General features: G+C 38.1%; 1 non-coding gene across 1 annotated transcript; it reads left to right on the forward strand.

Moving 5' to 3' along the window:
- Window positions 1-258: 258 nt before the first annotated feature.
- On the forward strand, window positions 259-422 carry LOC142447351 (U1 spliceosomal RNA). Its single transcript, XR_012784091.1, has one exon. It is a non-coding gene; the product is annotated as a U1 spliceosomal RNA (small nuclear RNA).
- Window positions 423-23,953: the final 23,531 nt, after the last annotated feature.

Here is a 23,953-nt window from a genome sequence, read left to right on the forward strand (position 1 = left end):
TTCGTGGGCAGCATCCTTTACTTATGTTCCAGTTATGGCTGTACTTTCAGTATTATGTGTTTTCAGTGAACTGATGTACTCCTTTCCCACTAACCATAGAAGCATAACTCCCTCCATTGTTCTCTATATAGTCCTTGTCCTTACAGGCTAACTCTGGCAGCTTCTTAGCTTCAGATTATTCTAGCCAAAAGCCATTACACAGAGCAGTGCCTCCCCTCCAATCTGTTCATGCAACATTTTCTCTCGAGTGTTCTGGATATCCTTACCTGGCAGGGGAGATAGCATGATCACGAAGGTGTTTTTCCCAGGGCAAGGCTTATTGATTACACTCTGGATGTGCTGACCCCTGCGATTTTCCCAAATGTGGGGAACTTGACTGCAACATTTGCGGGGGTGGGGGACTGCGTTGCCACTCTTCCCTGTTTTAGAAAAAGGAAAAATAACAGTGCTCTGGTTTCTCCTCTAGTGGTTGTCCGGACTTAACCTAAACTCTGGTCAACATTATCCCCGCATTAAGATAAGACTTGGGGACATTGGTAGGAGAGTGAGTGACATGTTGGGCTGCGCACCACGAAGCCAGTGGCAGCTGGAACTCACTAGGCACTCAGGGGGGAAAATAAGATTTTTGCTCCCAAAACTATCTGTAGCCTCAGAAACTCAGCGGCGCTTCTACTCTGTCCTGCAGCATGGCTATGGGTCAGAAAGGACACATTGACAATGAGTTGGGAGAATAAGCTTTGCCTGTTGTGCAAAAAAATTATAATCTTCAAAAGAATTCACTTTGCCTTGATGTGTGTGTGTGTGTGTGTGTGTGTGTGTGTGTGTGTAGCGAGATGGAGATGGGAGTGATGGGGATGGGGTACCCACTCTCCACTATAAGAATGAACAAAAAGTTCTATCATTGTCCTCTCCTACTACTTCCAATAGCAATTTCCCAACTGCAATGAGATTCTTTTGAAAAATATAAACATTTCAATAAAAATATATTAATTGGCTAATTTATATTCCCTGTCTTTATAGTCTTAGTTTAATATTTTTAATTTTTATATGAATTTTATACTTTCATTGACTCTCATTTCTAATTAGCCACAATTCAAATGCTCAAAAACTATTGACTAACTTGTTAAATGGCACAGTTATAAATTATTGAGTTCCTCAGTGCAAAAAAGTTGATGTCAAATTTATTTCTTTATGTATGTACCATAGAAAATAAATGTAAATAAATTAGTGAGCTAATTTATGTGAAAAAAATTGGGATATATGAGGGGGTATCAACCAAAAATGGATTCTTTCCCCCAAATTATGTAGTTAATGTTTTGTTTTTTTTCACAAAACAACCTTATTCACCTTCACAGTACTAACCATTACACTACATTCTTCCGTTAAATCTCTGATTCTATTTTTCAAAACATTTTTCAAACTCATCTGTTTAGATGGCTGCCAGCCCCTCTCTCGTTTTTTCTTCTCCTCTTTTGTGTCCATTCATGTGTCCATTCATGTACTCTTCATTTGTGGAAACAAAAAGAAGTCACACGGAAAAGGTCAGGTGAGTCAGGTATGTGAGCATGCTGTTTTTTAATCCGACATTGAGATGGTTGCTTGAGTAGGTATATTGTGGTGGCAAAGCCAGTCCCCTGTGTGCCACAAATTGACTGCCACAAATCACACACTATTATGCATTCTTTTCAGAACCTCTAAATAGAAAGCTTGAATAACAGTCTGACCTGGTGGAACGAACTCCAAATGCACTAAATGTCAACATGTTCATCCATTTGGGAAGTTGACGGACACCCACAATGAGATCTGTCATCAATCCACATTTCCTCTTTTCTGAAATGAGAAAACACACAGGCTTTTCCCACAGTGCTGTCCTTGTAAGCTGTGTTCAATGTCACAGCAGTGTCTGTGGCATTTTCCCGAGCGGGATACACAATGTCACAGCCTGACAAGGTCCTCTTATATAGGGCATCACAAGTAAACGGGATTTGAGCAAAACTGCCTTTATGAAAAAATTCATGGTGGCCAGAGAGAATCTGCCCTGGTGATGCTGCGGGTTGCACTAACTCGGAGTGGGTTGCTGAATGTTCACTTAGTGGGGAAATGCATCCTATGAAAGCTCCACTCCACGTGGGGCAATTTCAATTTTTTTTGGGGGGGGTACCCCTTATACGCCATTATGAAGAAAGTTACAAGAAATCCTTATGCCAAACTGCTTGAGTTTTCCATTCCAATATAGCACAAGAACACATTCTAAGCTATTTACTCATTTAAATAATAGATAGGGAAATGATTCCTATGAGCTGGAGACCTATTTGGCAAAATAAGAAGTTCGCCTTTTTGAAAAATAGTTAAAGTCTGAATTTAGCCACCTAAAATAGCTATGTTTTAAAGGGGAAACAAAGTGGAATCTCGCAGTGTCCCTTTTAGCATAGTTAAGCATGTTAGCTGTGACCTGGGACCCTCCACTCTTCAGGCCATCGATACACATGCTAACCGTATCCAGGTTACTAGGATCAAGAATATAGCTTTATGTCTTAGCCATTCAGTACACAAACCATACCAGATAGCATTCCAGTATGCTCTATGGGATTGAAAAGTGGAATCGCTGTGAGCATGAGAGCACAGTTCACTGTCACATGGGTGGCTAGCAATTGAGAAAGTTATTTTAGGACAAAGCTTAGATCTCTGATGTATTATCCTTTTGTTTTGCTTAGTAGAATGTCTGAGTTCTACAAAAGGAGAGTGAGATGCTACTCTGAGAGACAGAATTTGTGCTTATATTGTTCCACATTTGAAGGTGGCTGATTATGCATGTTTTCCCACTGCATTCAAGTAAAACTGGAAAATACCCTGTTTTTAGTAATTGGGCAATTTATTAAAAAGATACTGAATTTGAGCAGAAAGGTAAAAGAATATTTTGAGACAGTATGTCTTATTTTGTTTTATTCTGAAGAAGAGAATATATGTATGTAGGAAGAGACGTAGACATGGAGAATGGTATTTCTGAGTTCAAATCTATGTTAGGAAAATTGCACAAGGAATGTTAACATTCATTTTGGAAAGTATTCCCAGGGATGCATGACATAAACTAGAGAGACAATGTTTATTAGCAGATAGAAGTTACTCAATGGTTATCTGCCATTACTTCATTTTATACAATGTTAATGTGGTGATTCTGAACTACTTTAAGTCTTCTTGTTTAGAATGAAAGCTAGTAGAACAGCTTGGTCTTAGACATAAACCTGGATATGCACATGAATATAACTGAGATTAACTGTCCATATGTGGCATAGAGATTGAAATGCTCCATTAAAACCTTGTCATCTAAACTTGTCTCTAAATAATATAAAAAAAGCTAATGACTAGAACAGAGGACGATGATGAAAACAAAATATGAATCTATTAAAAATGACACAATGAAGTTAAATGGCTGCTAAATTTAGAAACAAAATTTTAACTTAACCCATTTATTGTTGGTTTGAATCTCATTCGTCCTAATCTCTACATAGAAATTAGTCAATATAAATCCTAATGTTATTTTTCCTAGAAAATGTCCATGAAGATTTTAATGGAAGATATTGATGCAGTTTTTATTTGTTTATTGGATTGCTTGTTTTTCAAATTTGCTTAATAAGGTACTTATCCAATGCATCTTCAATTCATTAAATTGTTGCTGTCTTAAAATGAATAGAGTCACAATAATCAATAATTAAACATTAATATCAGAATATATATTTGAGAAGTTTTATTTCTCCTTCTAAATGTGTGTCACGGACTACAAAGGATTCCAGGCTTAATAAAATCTGATTCTAAATATGTATACTTTAAAGTGAAATTGGTTATTATTAATTTATGATTACATTATTAAAAGTTGAATTGTGTTGTCACACTATATGTGGGATTTGTTTGTAGCATTTCAGCTAAATTCCATCTGCCTTTCAAAAGTAGTTTCATTATAAGATGTAGGATTGAAGTGATGCTTCTTAAATCAGTTAAATAAATCCTTGGTTTAATCAAGAGTATTATGAAAAATAATTTTGGTAATTTCCCCTTGAATATCTATCATTTGATATACTATTAATGAATCACAGTATCATATTTTTAGAACTACATTTTAGCTCATCACTTTTATTTCTTAAATGAAGAAGTTGACATCCTATTAGTAAAAGAGAGAGAGAGAGAGAGAGAGAGAGAATGAGAGTGAAACTAAAGATATTCTCTTCTAATGATATCCTATTTTAACTTCTTATCAAATAATTCATTTTTATACAAGGTGAGGAAAATAGAATTCTTGGAACTAGAATACTAAACTCATAGGAATTATAAAATGATGGAAGTTTTTTACATCTCTATAGAAAATTGTATAGCACCATGCATCTCCTACGATTCCTCCTCCATTAAGTCATCATTTAAAAGATATAGCTTATAGTTCTGCAAAACAATTTTAAATTATAAGTTGATATTACCAGAAAATACCATAGGAAATAATGCTAAAGCCTTAGGCTAGAACAGTATTAACTTTCTCGATAAAGAGACAGCTGCGTAGTAATTTTGGCATTTAAATGTTTTCTGGACATCCATCAGTGTTTGGTAAAGAATAGAATGATTTTTTTTAATTTTAAAATATAGAAATGTACCAATATACTAGAAACAAAACAGAAACCTGTAATTGAACTAGTATAGTGAAAAGTGACAATGATCTAAGTTCCCAGCCTTAGGTTAAAACATTCATCTTTTAAAGTGTTGGTTCTGGCTATTATACGGCTAACAGATCTAACAAGGCACCTTCTAAAGTGCTGTTTTATTTACGTTCACTTGTTTGTGTTAGGTGGGTTAACACAGCTCAATACCTTTTCATGCCGATTGATCTGGAGCTGGAGAAAGGAGCAAACCATTGCTATCAAAGATGGTGGCGATCCAGAGGATGACTAAACTATTTTCCATATACTTCGACCCTCACCATACAGCATTCATGTCAGGAAAGAGAAAGCGCACAACCCGTCACCATATATTCCTTCACTGAAGACTCACTACACATTTCAAATCAACGGAAGACCGAAATTGTCGTTTAGTAATTCTGTGGTCCTGTTTTTCGCTTGTGTCACTTTATCGGAAGTCTTTTCTTTAACCATACTAACATTCTCTTGCATGGCATCTATAACCCCAGAACTCAGTGCAAAAACTTCCAGTTACCCCTTGGCGTTTAATTGACAACATCTTAAAATCTCAGTTTGGAATAGAATCATTTTGACTCTTTATCTTTCAACTGCTCCTTTATTTTTATCTTCACAATGGAATCCAGTTCTGTTCACGTGCCAAGCTGCTTAGATTCTCACCCTTAGAAAAGGAAGAGTATTTTTCCTAAATACCAAAGTAAGTAAAATAATATTACTACCAAGTTTCCAGTTCAAATATTCCAATCAAAAGGTGTGTAACCATGGCTCTGTAATCTGTAACGGCTGCATATTCTCTCTGTAACATGTTTGCCGTAAAAAACATGCAGGTGCCTCAAAATGAAAGGTCCTATCAAAGCAGTGGGTTCTGTTCATTTAAGGCAAAGAGCTCAGGTCAGAAAGTTACGGCGACTGTTTGGAGAGGTTCAAAAGGGGCAGTCTGGATAGATTTTTTAAAAGGAAAGCAGGATGATCTCGATAGCTTATTAAGAGGTTTTAAGAAAGTAGAAAATTACAGTATCCTGATAAGGGCCAGAACAGTGGAGCTATGGTTTGTCTCTCTTTACAGAAATTCACCTGCTCATTCTTTGAATACAGCAAGGGATATCCTATGAGAAATTGCTTGTCGCCATCTACCCTTGTTCTTCCTTGCCCCTTGGAAAATTTTTGGTTTTAAAATGAAAAAAAAACAACATTAAAAAGACAAACAATTTTATTACTTTGAGGGTGCCAAAACGTTTGGTTTGCTGCGGTATCACTTGGATTGCAGATTCCCCAAAGCAGAATTAGAGCTGGGAATGCCACTGTTAGATGCAGATAGGCCTAAATGAGTGCCGTGTTGAGAACAAATAGCCTCATGTTGATATTTTTGTTTAACCAAAGTTTTTATTGCTTTGCAGTCATATTTTATGACTTATCTTCATAAATGCCTGTTTAGATAATATTTCTGGCATGTATAGAAATTGAAATGTAAGCACTTATTATTCAGTAAAATACATGGAATTAAAAGGAAAAGAAACAGACAATATCCGTAATCACATATCAGAACAAAAATATTGCTATAACTTTTTTTGAATGTTTCTTGGACACTTTTCTGTGTATACTTTGAGCGTTTTTAGATCAAAAAGGCACATCACCTACATAGAATAAAAAAATCACAACATCCACAAAGTCCCCGTTTTATTTGATATCAGAGTCCAGCAGTGCTGAGTGCCTACTGTTGCATTCAAAATTCCTCACATGCACACGTGCTTTTGAGCAACTTCATTTCACACTAAGACCAAGCCCGTTCCTCCTTCCACTGTCGATTGTGTCTCGCCTGTATTCTCTGACCCGGCAGGTATGGGTTGATCTTTTGCTCTGTGATATTGTTGAACAGTGATCTTTCTTTTTGTGCCCTGAGTGAGTTGGGGGGGGGGGGGGAATAAAAAGCAGATACATGTGCCCCGCAGACAAGTTATAACAACCAAGCACAATAACTGGTAAATAATGACAGCGTTGAGTCCTCCAGCCTTTGGCCAAAGACGGAAACTAGGCAGGCTAAAATGTCACAACGTTTCTGATATAATTTTAAGTTGAGCATCTATGCTTATTATTGTATACCCTTGATTATTATTGTATACCTTTGATTATTATTGTACACCTCCTTTGTATACTTTTGATTGTTAATCGCGGTGCTAGCCTGTCTCTCATAATGTCGTCTTCATTTGTCGTCTCTGTCTGATTCGGAGTTCCTATTTTGACATCTTGCTGATGTCACTCTTTTAGATGATTTATAGATAAATACGTTTTATCCAAGAAATTGTATCTACTTTTATTGTTGTTCAGATTTAATCAATTTATTCTGCCATTCTCCTACATGAAATATCAATAAACAGAATCCTTCTGAGCCTAACAAGGATTTAGTTCTCATCATCCTGATAAGATTTCTGCCATCCTGATAAGAATTATTAAGATACCCCATCAAATAATGACCTGTTTTCTAACAGCCTCCAATACAAAGTCTAGTCTAGTTTTTCTACCATATCTGTGTTATTTTACTATCTTTTAGTTCCCTTGATTTATTAAACTTATTATCATACTAAAATATTCTGTATCATCTAGTTTTGCGCTAGAATTTATATTTAAGTTTATATTTTCTTAAAGACAAGAGTGTTCTTTATTTGTATGATTGGTGCTGTTATCATACCATTATTATGTTTTGTTCTATCATTAATTTCTTTATAGAGTATACACAACATTTTCTTCCTATCTCTTTTTCAACTTGTTCCTGGCTAGTGTGACAGCAATTTCAAAACACTTCATTTCTTATTTATGAGAATTTACCATTAACAGACTTGCCTTTTCTGAAATGTTTTTATCTTTCTCTCGTAGCTAGTTTGAGTAAAGATATCTTAGTACAGTACAACTTCGATGAATTCTGCATGATTTTACATACACACATACACACACACCAAATCATTTCACCATTGTTGTCATTGTTAGATGCCATTGAGTTAGCTACTCCCTTGTAGTGACTTGATATGTGATGGAATAAAACATGAATCTGTCCTGTTGCTGTCCTCATGATTATGGCATCCTGATATCCATTGGTGTGGCTGTTGTGTCAACCAATCTCATTGAAGTTTCCCTTCATTGTTTGTTGTCTATTTTACCAAACATTATGTCATTTTCTAGGAACTGAGGTTTCTTGGTAATAGGTCCAACACAAGCGAGGTGAAGTTCCATCATCAACACACCTAAGGGTCAGTCTTGTACTTAGTCTAAGACTATTCAATATTCTTTGCCAAAACACAATTTAAGTGAATCCACTGATTTTCATTGTGCAGCTTTCACGTGCACCTGTGAGACAATTGAAAGGGCCATGGGTAAGTCCAGTGCAACTTATTATATATATATGTGTGTGTTTCATGTTATAAAAAAGAACATATCTGGATTTGAGATCAGCCTCTAAATTGAATTGTAACCTTTAATCAAAGGCAATGCTTAGGCTTAATTTTTTTTCTGTTGAGACTCTGAACATCTCTGAAGAGTACATGATGTTAAATGGGAGTTCTTGCGATTTTATAGATAGAGACTCTGTGCATAAGGGATAGAAAGGAATGGAGTTAGAAAGTACTCTGACTCATGCCTGAATCATTTGATTTTTGTATTTAAATTACATATTGCCCATTGCACAGAGTAAAAGGGTATATTCTTTAGATTCATCTGCAACACTTCAGTTTTCTTAATTTACTCAGTGTGGAGGAAAGGGTTATCCATGATTCAGAATACTATTATTTTTAAGTTTGATTGTTTACTTATTTGCCATCTGCACTCTTTAGCTTTTTAGCGATATGAAATAGAAGTACTTCTGTATTTTGCCATTGAAAAGATGCAGCAGTCAACTCAAAAACCTGTCTTTAACTAAAGACACATCATTGAGCAATGCTGATTAAATGACTGTTGGTTAATGGTTAAAAGAACTGCAACTCATGTTTGAAAAAGTTTATCAAACACACGTTAGCTCTGGAAGACACAAGTACTTTTCTTTTACTTGGAAAAAAAGAGAAAGAACGCCAGCACTCTACTTGGATGCCATTTTAAACAGGGGAATTATTCCAAACGCTGCACACAAAAAAATAAATTTGGCACTAAACAGACAGCAGAACACTTCACAGAATGGGAGCTAAATGAGAAGTCAAAGCTTCCCTCTTTGCGGTTAGCTGGGATGGGTACATGTGGTAGAGGCTTCCTGGGATTGTTCGTTTGTCTGTGTGCCAGTTACATGCATCTGTGTGTCTGTTACATGCATCTGTGTGATTGTGGAACTAATAACACATGTTGCCATCTAGGGATATCTTCACATTCAGAAGGCGTGACTACAGAAACTGATGGACGTGGTGGGGCCCTCGAGCTGGTTCTGACTCCGAGATCCTTCTGACCAGCAGGACTAAACGTGCCTGGTCCTGTGCCCTCCTCCAAGTTGTTTTTATGTTTGAACCCGTCGGTGCAATTGCTGTATCTATTTCTCTTGTCGAAAGTCAGCCTTGTTTTTGATGCTCCAGTGTTTTGCCAAGAGCCATGTCCTTCTCCAGGCCCTTTGTCTCTCCTGACAACACGTCCAAAGTATGTGATGCACAGTCTCACCACCCTTGCCTCGATGGAGCATTCCAGCTGTATTTCATCCAAGACAGATTTGTTTGTCCTTTTGGCAGTCCATGGTACTTTTACGGTTCTTTGAGAGCTCCATAACAGAAATGCCTCTGTCATTCTTCCAGCTTCCTTATTCAATGTCCAACACTCATCTGCATATGAAAGGATTGAAAATATCATGGCTTGGGCCAGGAGCATGTTAGTCCTTAATGTAACGTCTTTACACAAGTGTTATGTAGCAGATTAACCCAATACCCAATGCAGCACATCCGTTGGTGTCTTGAGTGCTGCTTCCATGAGCATTGATTGTGGATCCAAGAAAGACAGCCTCCTTGAAAACTCCAGTCTGGTCTCCATTTATCATGATATTAGCTACTGGTCCAGTTAAGAGGATTGTGGTCTCCTTACATTGAGCTGTAACCCATACTGCAGGCTTGAATCCTTGCTCTTCCTCAGCAAGTGCTTCAAATCTACTTTCAGCAAATAAGGTTGTGCCATCTCAGGCTATAAATAAGCCTTTCACCACTCCTGATACTGCATTCTCCTTCATATAATCCAGCTTCTCTGCATATTTTCTCAGGATACCAATTGAATAAGTATGGTGAGAAGATGCAGTCCTGTCACATACCTTTCCCCTGTTGTGTTCACACAACTGCTTCTTAATCTATGTATAAGCTCCACACGAGCACAATGTTGTGTTCTGGGATTCCTAATGCTCTCAGAGCTATACAGAATGTGATATGATCTACAGAGTTGAATGTCTTGGCATAGTCAAGGAAACACAAGCAATCATCTGTAGGTTATTCTCTGCTTTCAGCCAAGATCCATTTGATGTCAGCAGTAATACTCCTTGCTCCGTGTCCTCTCTGGCCTGTTTCCATGACAGCTCCCTTCCCATGCACTGCTACAACTATCTTCAGTACAATTTTACTTGCATCTGATAGAGATGATATTGATCTACAATCTGCACATTATGTTGGGTCAACTTGCTTTGGGATATGTACAGAGTTGGAACTCTTTCTATCAGTTGGCCAAGGAACTGACTTACAAATTTTCTGCCATAGGTAAGTGAGTGCTTCCGGTCTTTCATCAGGTTGGTAAAACATTTCAATTGGTATTCTATCATTTCCTTTAGACTTTTTTTTGCTAATATTTCCAGGGAAGATTGGAATTCTTTTAGTGCCATTGGATTTTACTCATATGGGACCTCTTGAAGTGGCTCAATGTCATCTGGTTATTTTTGGTACTAAGCCTCTATGTATTCTTTGCATTTTCTTTGGGTGCTGCCTGCATCATTCAAAAAAATTGCCTATAGAATCTTTCAGTATTACAGTATAAGGCTTGAATATTTTCTTGATTCTTTCAGTTTAAGATATGCTGAGTGTATTCCTCCTTTTTGGTTTTCTAACTCTAGGTCTTTCCACATTTCTTTATAGTATTTCACTGGGTATTCTGTGTGCTCTTTGAAAATTTCTGTCCAACTCTTTGACGTCATCATTTCTTCCACATGCCTGAGCTACTCTATGATTAAGAGCTCATGGCAGAGCCTCTACTGACATCCATTCTGGCCTTTTCTTCATTTCTTAACTTTCTATAGAGCTTTGCTTTCTTCATGTTTGATTTTTTTTTATGTCATCCCACAACTCTCCAGGTCTTCTACTAATTGGTTTTCAGTGTGGCAAATCTGTTCTTGCAATTCAGGTAGGGTAGATTTAAGTTCACATTTTGACTTTCATGCATTTGTTTTAATATTCTTCAGTTTTACCCTGAACAGTCCTGTGTGAAATGTGGGTTAGTTCCACAGTTGTCCCCTGGCCTGGTGTTACTCAGCTGCTCCATCATCCCTTCTCACGATATAGTCAATGTAATTTCTGCTCTGACTGCTAACAGAGCAAACAAGTTTGTCTTGGAAGAAGTTCAGTCAGAATACTCCTTTGAACAGTAATGGTAAGATTTTGTCTTACATATTTTGGACATGTCATTAGATAGAAATCAGTCCCAGGACAATAAATTCATGCTTCGTGAAGTAGAGAGGCAATGGAAAAGAAGACCCTGGACAAAATGGATTGACACAGTGGCTGCCAAGATGGGCTTGAACCGACACTATGAGGACAGTGCAGGGGAAGGCCATGTTTTTGCTCTGCAATAGATAGCATTTCTTTGAATTGGAACTGAATCCAGGGCACCTGAAAATAATGACAATAATCTCTCAGCCAAATAGTAATAACAGGTAAACATAAAAGACATATTTGTTTATTTTTTTCCTTTAAATATATTTCACTTTTGTCAGCTATAACTTAATATCTGGGTTTCCCTCAGTTTAATATAGAGAGATAGAGGCATTCAAATAATGTTTTGTTGTTGTTATTAAGGGCTATAGAATCTGTTCCACTTACATGGACCCTCAGTGCAACAAAACTAAACATTGTCTAGTCCTGCACATAATCAGTGTCACCAAAGATAATGGTAACTGTGAATTCAGCTCCAGTGCAGGCTGACAAAACATTGCCAAGCCCAATTTCATCCTCACAATTATCAGGTGACCCCATCAATTGTGTGCTATTGTTCCAAGCCGTATCACTGGCATCTCCAATGTTCTAGTTGGCCCTCTCCTTCAACACACACGAACACTTCCAATACTGATTGATTTCTCCTAATCAAGAGATGAAGTCCGATAATTTTCAGCCATCATCACAATTCTTGCCACATTGCGGCCTAGTGTCAACCCATCCTTATGTGTCAACCTGTCCAGTTGAAGGTTCTCCTCTCTTTTGCTGACTCTTTCTTATCAATCACATCGTTCTTCTCCGAGAACGGGACCCTTCTGATCATCTCCTTAATGGCAGCTCCTCCCGGGGGATATTGTGGATGCCTCCAGCACGAGGCACACATCTTCGCTTAATATTCAAATGTTTTTACTTCCATTCATGAAGTTACTGAGGTAGTTAGTTTATTGTGCCAACCTGGTCGATAAACACATGTGGGGTTAATTGAAGGGCGGAGGGATAAATGGCTCAGTGAGCCTCGCCTTTCTAGTTCTCGGGTCTCTTGTTTCTGATGGCTGGTTCAGGATGAAGCTGCCTTAACCAGTTCCCTGCTTCAGCTGGCAAAGCTCACTTCCTGCAAGACACCCCCAAGGAGAAGCCGCATGGACCTATCCCATTGCAGCCCTGGGGGCTGGAGCAGCCGTGTGGAGACACCTGTCAGCACTGAGATGCTTACACTTTCCCTGATTTGACTTTCCTCCTGCAGTTGGTATCATTGGATCTGTTTTGTGAGATGGAAGAGGACTTTGTGGAATGGCATCAGACATATGGGTTAATGTTGGACTTGTGGGCTTGGGCAGCACTGGGTTGGGATGTTTTCTTGATGCGCACTTAACCTTTATATAAAACTCTCTCTTATACTTGAGTTTCTGCGGATTTGTTTCTCTAAAATACCCAGACTAATACAGTTACCAATGCCTACTTTTTGGAGAATTAGACTGCCAGATAATTTTTTCTAGTCTGTCTTAGTCTAAAAGTGACACTGAAATATGTCTGCCATGAATTACATTGATGATATTTGAAACACCGGTAGCATTGCTTTCAGCATCATAGCAAGCCAGCCCAACTCAACAAACTGATGGATGAATTGTGGAAATAAAGTATAGAATAAATTAGTTTTAAAATGTTAAGCAAAGTAGCAATTGCTAAACTTGCCCATTTGGATTCAATTCAAAATTTTTCATCAGCTCATATTATTACTTTTAATCTTTTCTTGTGTTAATTTATACTTCTCACTAGAACACAAATGTAAAAATCACCGATTTATTAATTTTACTTAACATTGAAGTTTAGTTGAATATTCTAGGAGTAAGATGTTCCTCATTTTTTAATGCATCTTTATTTTTCTAAGAATGTGCTCCCTGTAAACTTCAAAGTTGACCACATTCTAATAAAGTGTTTGGAGAACAGAAAATTGAAAATACAACCAGGGGCATTGTCTCACTGTTGCCATTATTTTGTTCAATAATACTGAATTTGGAGAACAATAAAGTATAGCTAATATATTTTCACTTTCCATCCTAAGTCATTGAATGATTTACCATGATAAGCATCAGTCCACAATATTATCATTTCTTTAGCTTTAATAATTGGGGCCAAACCAGTTAGAAATTTGAGTCCACGCTCCTCTTTTTTTCTTCTATCTATATAATTCAGCAATATCATTTTGAACGCTACTTATTCTTGACCCAAAATGAGGAGATAAAGATAGGAGCAAACCCAAACCCAAATGCACTGCTGTGAAGTCAATTCTGACTCATTATTACCTTATATAAGGTTACCAAAGTTGTAAAAATAGGATCAGAAAACCAACTTTCTCTAGTGGAACCATGAACTAAAAGAGCCACTACATTATGAAATTAATTTTTAAGAGGGTCCCTCAATTTCCTTACAAAATGTATTTAACTATTTTATTTTCAAGGTAAGAATTTTTGTCTTGCCCTGTTCATGCCCATTGAATTTGCATTCATTTTTAGTCTATGGAAATCTCTCCCATACATAGTAATGAAAAGCAGTTTGCCTATTATCGTTTAGAAGTTGGTCCTATAAAACATAATGATAAAACAAACGAACAAAACACACAACACAAGGTCAGTAGGTAGAGCCTTCAGGGTTGGCCCTCCTTTATCCGTTTGTCTTCCTTTCTTCGTTAATTTTTTGCCTTGGTCTCAAATTACAGATAGTAACTCATCGTTCCTGTAACACGAGGCTGCTAGATCAATTTCTTCTTCAGCTCTACTGGGTTATTTATTTCTTTATTTTTAATAAGGTCTTTCCTATCCAAAACTTGCATTATCTAAAGTCTTTAATGTCATGCTAATGCACACCATTAACTGTAATCCACCTATAATGTGCCCTTGGATTTATAGTCTTACAAGGACCTCTTATAAGTCTTTGAAGAAGAAGAAATCATAAGGATTTCCCCTGATGTAAAAATGATTTCATTTGTTTTTAACTTTTGGAGTTTTACTGCCCTTTTTGCTCCTATATATTTTTTATTTACAACAAGATTTGTCTTTCCCTATCCTTCTAATTGTATGGTTTTCGTTCATCATTTTTGTCCATTGTTTTGGTCACTTTAAGAGGCATACAAGTTTGTTTAGATATTCTGCAGTGACATGCATCCTTATCTACGTAGCTACAGTCTCAGTACTTAATCCACGCTTTTCAAGAGCTCTCGAGTGATAGCCAGTATGATCAACTGCCCTCATACTTCCGCTCTTTAAATGTCATACCGGCATTTGCAGGCTTTCCCAGAATGTGGTGAGCCATATGGTCTGCTCCCAGCAAAGATTGGGGGGGGGGGGGCGCTTTCTTTATTTTTTCTATTGAAAACTTGAAAATTATTAGTGACATTTCTTGTGATGATTGTTCAACTCCCTTCCGTGATTACATTTCCTCCCCCATTTGAGTCAACTATTTTCAATCTAATGCCATTTTGCGGATTTATGCAGCCTGCCAGGATAAGTTTTAAAATGCTTTTAATGAATTTTCTGGTCACTTGGAAATAATGTCCATCCCTGAAATCTCTGCTATCAAACTCTGGACTGTATTAGTATATGTATACACACACATACTCTGACCTGCACACACACACAGTTTCTATATAGAATTAGAGAATTTAACTGAATGATTTAACTTCTGAATATGGCTAAATATACCTTGCTGCCCTCATTTTAAATGCCATACACATGTGAATTTAAGGGATCTCAAATAAATATCCAGAAACTCACAAATCAGTAAATTTTAGAGTAGATTTGTACTCATGTCTGTCTGTCCCTGTGGTGATTTTACTGTAGCACTAGGGCTGTGTTCTTCAAGAAGACTGAAGATTGATGGCCATCTGATTGCCTACAGAGGAACCTTCCACTGTGTTTTATAGTCTACAGAAGGTTGTCCTTGATCTCATCTCATCTGGACCTTACAGGAGCAAAATGGGCTCTGAATCATCTCTCCTCTTGAAATAAGGAACAAATATTATAAAGTCATAGAGTCACATTATGATTCAGAAAAATCCCATGCTCAATTGGAGGATTTGGAAATGAAATAAAAATATCTTTGAAATTTGAAAAAGGAATAACAGGTTAATTCACTTTGAAAACTCTTGCTATTGCAGAATGCACTACTGAATAAATCATCAGCTGTCAGCCAGTTTCTCAGGTTGTAGCGCGGAGAGGCTTTTCTTTCATTTCTTTCGTATTGGCCTTATTCACTTACATACTTTCCCATTAAGACATCCATTGGATGCATCTGTTTTTGATCCTCTTACTCATCATCTTCATCTATCATGATTTCATGTGTGTGCCCACGGTCCTTGTCTTCCCGTTGTGCTGGAAGCCTGCCTTATTCTTCCTGCTTCCGAATAGAGCGCCATGCCCAACTGTGGTTCCCTTTTATTCTGAATTGTATCTAAAATTTTTACATGTCGATCTTTCTCTATACTCAATTTAATGGCAGATTTTCTATTGTAATAAGCATTGAATGGCCGACCATCCTCATAATAGAGCTGTACTTTAAGAAGACACAGCTTCCATTGTGGGCTTGCACTCCAGACTCTGGGGACATGGTCAACCATGCTTTGCTGTCTGCTGTTTAGTTAATAAGTAAATTAGCAACTTTGGACATGTGCCCTCCCTGTCTGAGACGTTATGTGAGGATAGCATGTGAAAGCCATTTACTTCTATGAGGTGGGTTATTTCTTCCACTCGACATGATCTCCCAACAAGACTTTCAGAATCAATAGTTTCTACTGCATAGTCATGTAATAGCTGGGATTTGGGGACACTCGCTGCTGTATGACAACAGATAAGCAAGGTCCTTCCTTCCACCTTGCTGTCAGTGTCTTTGGAAAACACGCTCTGCCTCTTCCATGCCCTAAATTCTTCCAGACATCAGCCAAGTGGCAGAAACAATCAGTTTGGATTCTCCACTCTGAGCCTTCAATCGCACAGAGCTTACAGGCCAACATTACAATCACATTCTTTGAACTGCGGGCCCTCACTTTCTCATACTTTGTTATTTTTTCACTGTTCCCATTAGCCTGTCAAACCTTGCTTTCCTGGTCCTGACAATCACTGGGGCATGGCTAGAACACAAATATGCACTGGGATTCTGCTTCTAGAAGTTAAAAAATATATACAGTCCTAATAGACTAGCTGTTTCTCACCCTGGAGGGCCAGCTAGGCCACACACCAAATGGTTTCTGTTGATGCAGCCATTCTTCTGAGCTAGGCAAGTAGTTTCTGCTGCTCCACAGCTCAACAAGGCTTTCGGGTGCTGTACACTTTTCTTACATTTATTGATATAGCCTGGCATCAAGTGAAAAGCTCAGCTCAGCCTCGGTGACCCTTGGAACAAGCTTGTGTTGCAAATAGCCACAGAACTTCAAGCCAGCATTTGGCTGGATGACCTGCTGACACTTCTCAGATGCTGGTGTGTGTCAGGCTCCTGTTTGCTGGGCCTAAGAAAATAGAGCCTGTCACTTGATTCTTCGGGAATTTATCTTTAACTTTTCTATAAACTTATAAGACTATGATTCTGTTTGTGTTCCCTGTTTTCTCATTTAATGCTGCAGTCAGAAAGAGAGAATATTTCAAGTTAGAAAACAAAGCAACTTCGGATCTTTAAAGAAGATGAAAGTGATTTTATATATACATATATTATTTGGAGTGTAACTTGAAATGTAAATTGTAAATTAACAAAATATTGGAAGAAGAATGAAAAATCAAGTTGTATGTTGCAAAAATAATTTCTTTTAGAAAAACTCCTACAGGTGGAGTCTTAATGAGATGGAGATTAACAATGTCTCAAATCACTCACTTTTCCAAAATGCTGAGCCACTCTCTTATCTCTGCTATCCACTCCCCACCCCCTGCATATTCTGCCACATCCCAGGTTCTACCATTTGCTGCATCATCCCACCGAAGTCATGAGCCATTAAAGAAATGGCTCACAGGTTAGGGGGCCTGGTAGAGCTGAAATCTAAAGTTGAAATGTCCATCTGGGGGATCTTCTTTATCTATGAGGCTGTGGAGGCTGGTGAATTAGATCAAAGGATACACCACAACTCAAATCCCAGGATCCAAATTTCAGGCAAAGATCCTGCAAGTCAGACGAAGGCTCCAGAGCAAGGGAGCACCATGTCTGAATATGAAAGCAGGTCTTGGTAGCTTGGCCAGAAAGAATGCTGGGACTCAAGCGAAGATGAAACCCAAGCCCTGGGTCGGCGGCCTATGTGAAGGGCGCCGGTGTCTGTGGACGTTCATTGCCGGGGATTCAGCAGGGGTCTTCTGTCACCAAGGAGAGGAGTTAATGGAGGTGCAGTTTCTACCTTCTGCAGAATGCACTTCCAGGTTAACCAAAGGTGGCGACTTGCGTCTCACCCTCTAGTAATGGATGAGGGAGAACTCTAAATATATTCCACTTGAGTTCTGTATCCTTAGCATAAAGGAAACATCACGAATTTTGAGTCGATTCCAACTCATAACAACTCTATAGAAGGTTTTTAAAGCTGTAAATCTGCAAGGGATCAGAAACCCTCATTTTTCTCTCATGCAGCAGCTGGTGGATTTAAACAGTTGACCTTGTGGCTTGCAGGCCAAAGCTGCCCTGTCAGTGCCACTTGAGCTCTTTGTCTAGCAGATAACTGCCTCCGAAATGGGGTGATATCGGCAGGTAGAGAGTTTTAGAATTTACAATATAGCGGAAAATAAAGGAGGGCCATACTATGTAATGAACTCTATTTCACAGGCTTCTTCTTGGGCAGGTCTAGTTAACAGTGTCTTTTTCTAAATGGAAGGTTGGAGGTTAGAGTTTACCCAGAGGAGCCCAGGAAGCAAGGGCTGGGAATCTATTTCTGAGAAATCAGCCACCGCAATCCTATGAATCACATGCATGTCCTTACACCCCATCAGCATGAGCTAAGAAAAAGACATTAAAAAGGACAGAAACCAGGGTGAAGTTATACAAAGTTAAAAGTAGACGTTGGCTCTCTTGTCTTTTATGAGTTTATAATTTATTAAAAGTAATAAAATGGTATCTTGTAATGAGCATTAGCTCGTTTTAATATGTGTGTTTTCACACATGTATCTATTTGTGTACTTTGATATTCATGCACCTTGTTTGCAATTTGCTGCTCAATATTTTCAATTCAACTAGTCTACCATCTGATTTCTTAAGTATTATAAAATGATTTTTACTGGGTATAATTTAATCTCTTATCCAAAATTAAAAAAAACTGAATTTCCTTCTCAATTCTGTTAATTAATAATTTTGTAACCTAACCCACATCACTTTCTCTTAAATAAGTTAGTTTCAACCATTTTTGTTGAAATGAATGATTATCTTCCTTTTTTAACCCATTTTCCTCCTCCACATCCCAAGTTTAATTAATTACGTTATCCTTCTCAGTGTTTACATTTCTACTGCTAAGCATGCTAATTGTTGCATTCCCTGATTGGACCCCTGTGAGATAGAGGCCTTACCTGTCTTTGCAGCTGACTTACCTTGCCCTCCACGGCCTTTCTCTTGGCATCGGCGTTGCTTTGTTGCGCTGAGTCTATACTTTGATGGAACACTTTAGCAGCATCCTGTTCCCTCACAGGACATCAGACCCCAGATATTCACTTCTTTGGATTGGTGAGCGTGTTTGCTGGCTGACTGCAGGGTCCCAAACAGGAGCTTGCTCTCACAGCACGTAATTGGTTGTTGTTATTGCCACAGGCTATGCAGACGGTAGGCCCTGGTTATGTGGCTGCTCTGAGGCTCTTCCTGCCACGTGCAGAAACAATCCAACACTATGTAGCTTCGTGACTGTTCCACGTGCGTCTCACCTTAGCTCATGCCCCCCTATCTCTGAGGCATGTAGCAATCGGGCATTCTTGACACCCCTTGCCAGGCTTAAAAATCTGCTGGTGGCAGGTGGGTGGGGAAGGTATTTATTGACTTGGGCAGAACTGAGAGGTAGCCCCCCCAAACCAAACTCGTGGCCATCTCTTAGGGTTCCCGGGTAGTAAGAAGAAAAATGAGGGACAGCTGATTTCCGAGTGGTATACTTGGACTAATTGGAGACAGAAACATTGTTCTTTTTGCTTCCCCCAATGCCAAATGGTTAGAAGTTACAATGATGTCATCATAAGGTTTCATAGTCTTAAAAACAAAAGCAGTGTAGTCAGTCTATCAAAGCATTTGCCTTCGATCTTATTTCCTTTACTCTCCCTGTGATCGTCTGGAGTTACATTCTCAAATGACGTGTTTGCCCTCACCTGTGCTCCAGGATCTATGTTTTAATTTTGTTTGGAGAACCTTGGTGCCGAGATAGATTGCTTTCCACATCGTAAGTTCTAATGATATAGGTCATGTCTATGCGTTCAGTTTTCAAATCCTCCTGTCTTGCTATTTTGACTCCGAATTCGTGGTTTTCTGCTGTACAATTTTCTTTCCAAAAGATCATTGCTTCATTAAGGTTTCATTTCCTTTTCTCTCATTGCCAGGTACCATATCACAATTTCAATCTGTTGTGTGAAAAGATGATTCTGTTAGGTAACTTCAAGGCGTTTTTTTCTTGCATGTTTCCTTATTGAATGGTTGTTTTTTGTTTTTTTTTAATATCAGCCGTGCAGTTTGGCTTGTCTCTTCCAGAATGTAAGATAGCTAGACGCATATAGTATGTATCCTTTTAATTTGCCTTCTTTAATTTAGCAGTACACTCTAAGTTTCTCTCTGTGTCTGGATTTCACAGTCCTTTTGATCACCGAATGAAAGATATCTTGGCTGGTTCCAGTTACTGGCAATAATAGAAGCAGCTGCTACAAAAATGTGGGTGCATTATTAAATTATTAAATGCCTAGGGGTAGCATTGCTGATTTAAATGGAAAACTTATGTTTAGCTTTTTGGCGAAATCTCCGGACTGATTTCTGAAGTGATGGTTGCCTTTCCCATGGCAGTCGGCACTGAGTTCGTCTTCCTGTTCTTTTACTGCCTTGCCAGAATATGGCATTTTCGATGCTTCCATTTTAGCCATGTGAGAGGAATGTAGTATTTTTGTTGCTGTTTTCACTAATGATTGGTGATGGCACCTGATGCTAACCATCTTTGTATAAGCTTACCTGTTATTTCTCTCTCTTTAGTGAGGTGTTTATACAGATCTCTCATTTTATAATGGAGCTTTTGGTTTTCTTGTTGCTGAGTTTTAAAATGTAAGTGCATCTAGGACACAAACACTTTCCCACATATGTGTCTTTTCTCCCATTCCAGTTTTCAAACAAAATGAAAGAACTTGATTTGGGGGTGGGGTGACGGTTTTCTGGAGATTATGGTGTGAGCTAACAGGGCAATAAAACCTTCGGCAACTCAATCTCTAAACTACGTCTTTGTGGTCAAACTTACCACTGATTTTTCAAAATGATAGTGATCTGTGTAACCTTCCTCTTTCCTCCAGTTCTGAAATCAGGTTCCTGTAGACTTCTTTCTCCCACCACTGTAGCCGCAATTGCATGTTCTGCTTTCCACAAGAGTTCTGCATTTGTAACTTAGAGTGAGGTCCTCACCTTCCACAAGGGTCTTTTGCAGACAATGGTATTTAAAGACCCATTTCTGTATACGGTCCTGGTGCCATAGTGGCTACAGGCTGAGCTGTAACTGCAACTGGAAACCACCAGCCTCTCTGTGGGAGTAAGAGGATGCTTTCTGTTCCCAAAGTCAGTTTGGGGAGCCCATCAGGGCAGTTCTATCCCATCCTATAGGGACACTATGAATTGGACTCAAGTAAATGACAGTGAATTGTTTTCTTTTAACTTTTTCTGGAAAGCAACTCGCCGCTCTTTTTAGCTGCTAGCACTGTGTTCTGCCCATTTTTAGTTCCTGTGGGCGTTTCATTGAAGCTCACTGCATTTGGGCAATTCCGACTCGCAGTGATCACAGACAGAAAAGAACTGGTTCTGTGGTTCCTGAGCATCATCTTTCTCCTGTGCAGCTGCTGAGGGACTCCAACTGCCAGCAGCCACCCCCGGGCCACCTCTGACATGTCTTAGATGTATTTCAAAGGAGCCTTTGTGCCACAGTCACTGAAACACTCAGCTGCTATCTGGAAGTTTGGTGGTTGGGACCCAAAGGCCTTTCCATTAGAGAGATAGCAGACAGTCTGCTCCTGTACGCATTTAATATCTTGGAAAACCATATAGTGCCATTCTAACCTACCCTATAAGATTACTATGAGTTGAAATCAACTCCACAGCAATGGGTTTGAAATTTTGGTACAATAATTTCAGAATCTGTGAATGATATCTGAACACATGGTTATTTATGGATTGGCTAGTTCATTATAGATATTTTTCAATCCGACATTAAATATTGTTATATGATGGCACGTTTTGTTCAAGAATATTTTTACACATTTTAGAACACATATTTTTTTAAATGAGCAGTTTAACTAAAGTAATGGATGGTTGCAAATTGTGTTTTACACATAGTGACAGATATTACTTTATCTTCATGTAATATGTAAAACACACTAAGTAAAATAGTAATCAAATTCACTGAGGATTGCTCTAAGAACTTAAGTTGGAAAAGTTCATAATTTCTCTAACTCGGCATTTTTATTTTTATTACTTTAAAAAAATATTATATCAAAATTTCAATTTTGAGAACTTTTGTGAAATGGCATTTATTATTATAAAAGGCCACTTTTCATATTATGGAGCTATAATTTCTTAGATTAACTAATTATTTAATTTAACTTTTGAACCTCTCTGCTAAAACTGTTTCCGTAAGTATATGGTGAACAAAAAGGCATGCTATTTCCTCCAAGGAAATTAAAACCCACCTGGGTGAGCAACCAAATAAAAGTGCACTATAATATATGCGAGGATAGATGTATGTTCCTCTCTAAGGACAAAGGCAGTGTACCCTTCGGAAGGGTTAATTTTATATTGCAAAGCACACACCTTGGCCTTTTTCTAAGACTCTCTTAGTGAAAAAATGATAATATTGCTGTGAAATTTGGGGGTCTACTATGGGAAAGTCATAGATTTAAAGATCCAACTATGAAGTCCATATATATATATATATATATATAATGTTCATATTTGTTTCAATAATTGGATTTTTATTTTTCCCCTTATTTACCATAATTTATAACTATGATAAAGTTGTGCAGGAGTATTTAACTTACAAATTAGCTGATGTTTAGCTAAATAAAATGAATTCTTCTGCTAGGCATATGGTATATTTAGATAGTATAGCGTATATGAATTAGAGTCCACTTTAAAGCAACCATGAGGGGACTGAGAATTCTAAAAATCAGCTTGGCTTGGGCAGTAGTGGGATTTATCATCATTGTGAAGGCACACATTTTGTGTTAAAAAATTAATGGAGGGGAAGAATAATAGCTGAAATCAAATAAATGAAAACAAACATAAGTGTTTTCTAATATTTCCTTGATTTTTAGAGAGTGGCTTAATATGAGATGGTATTATCTATTAGTTCAATTTTCAAAATGCCTGAGTCAAGGTATATGTTACCAACATCACTCCTAGATTTGACATCAATAAGTTTAACTATAAACCACACACCTAAATGAGATCATTCTGATAAATATTCATATCATATGACCTACCAAATGGAAGATATTGATATTTATGCTTATTTCAAGAAAGGGATCCAAGAGCACATTAGACTAGACTGTCTGGAGAAACAGTAATACTCATATATGTATTAAAAAGAACTTTTATATCAAGAAATAATTTTAGATCAAGCAGGCATCCCAGTCAAGTCCAACTCAAGTCCGTGGGTCCAATGCTAGTCTTAGCTCTCGTAAGACAGGTGGCTGCAGGCCAGTGGCTCATGAAGGCGGAGCACAATGCCAGATTACCAGCCAAGGGGTGCAGAGTCATGGGGATCAAGGCTGGTGGGAACATGGCACGATGCCAACAGCTCCCAGATTGGCTCCAATGTTTACTCCCCAGTTAAGCAGCCCCTATGGGGCTACCCTAGAGATGCATACAGAATCCCAGCAAGCAGGGAGGGCACAAAGCAGGCAGAAAGGGATGTTCTCACTTTCTCTCTGGTAAAAAGGCCACATCTCCAAGGTGATAGATTGATAGGTTGAACTCTACCTCTACTTCCACACAGGTAATATCATGTTGGCATAAAACTAAATGCCAAGCATAATATAGAAATTATCAATCATTATTATCAACATCACACATAAGTAGAAGTTCACAAGAATGTAGAACTAGAGATGCCATTCTGGATGGAAGATGGAGCTTTCCAAAAGAAGAGAATGTATGGAAACTGGTTTCCTGTGTTTACTTGATTATGTAAAGGCATTGACACTGTGGATCATAAAAATATATATATAACATTTAAAAAATGGAATTACAGAACAGGTATGCTTGTGGGAACCTTTTGTATAGATCATGAAGAACCAAGCAAAGGTAATTGCATGGCCAAGTTTCTATTCTTTCATCATATTTATTCAATATATATGCTGAGCAAATGGTCAAGAGATTGGACTGTATGAAAGAATGCCACATTAGCAAGAGGCAAGAACAACCCTAGCTGTGCAATGAGGATACTGCTTGCCGAGAAGGAAGATAACT

This window comes from Tenrec ecaudatus, chromosome 4, assembly GCF_050624435.1.
Source record: "Tenrec ecaudatus isolate mTenEca1 chromosome 4, mTenEca1.hap1, whole genome shotgun sequence".
Taxonomy (NCBI): domain Eukaryota; kingdom Metazoa; phylum Chordata; class Mammalia; order Afrosoricida; family Tenrecidae; genus Tenrec; species Tenrec ecaudatus.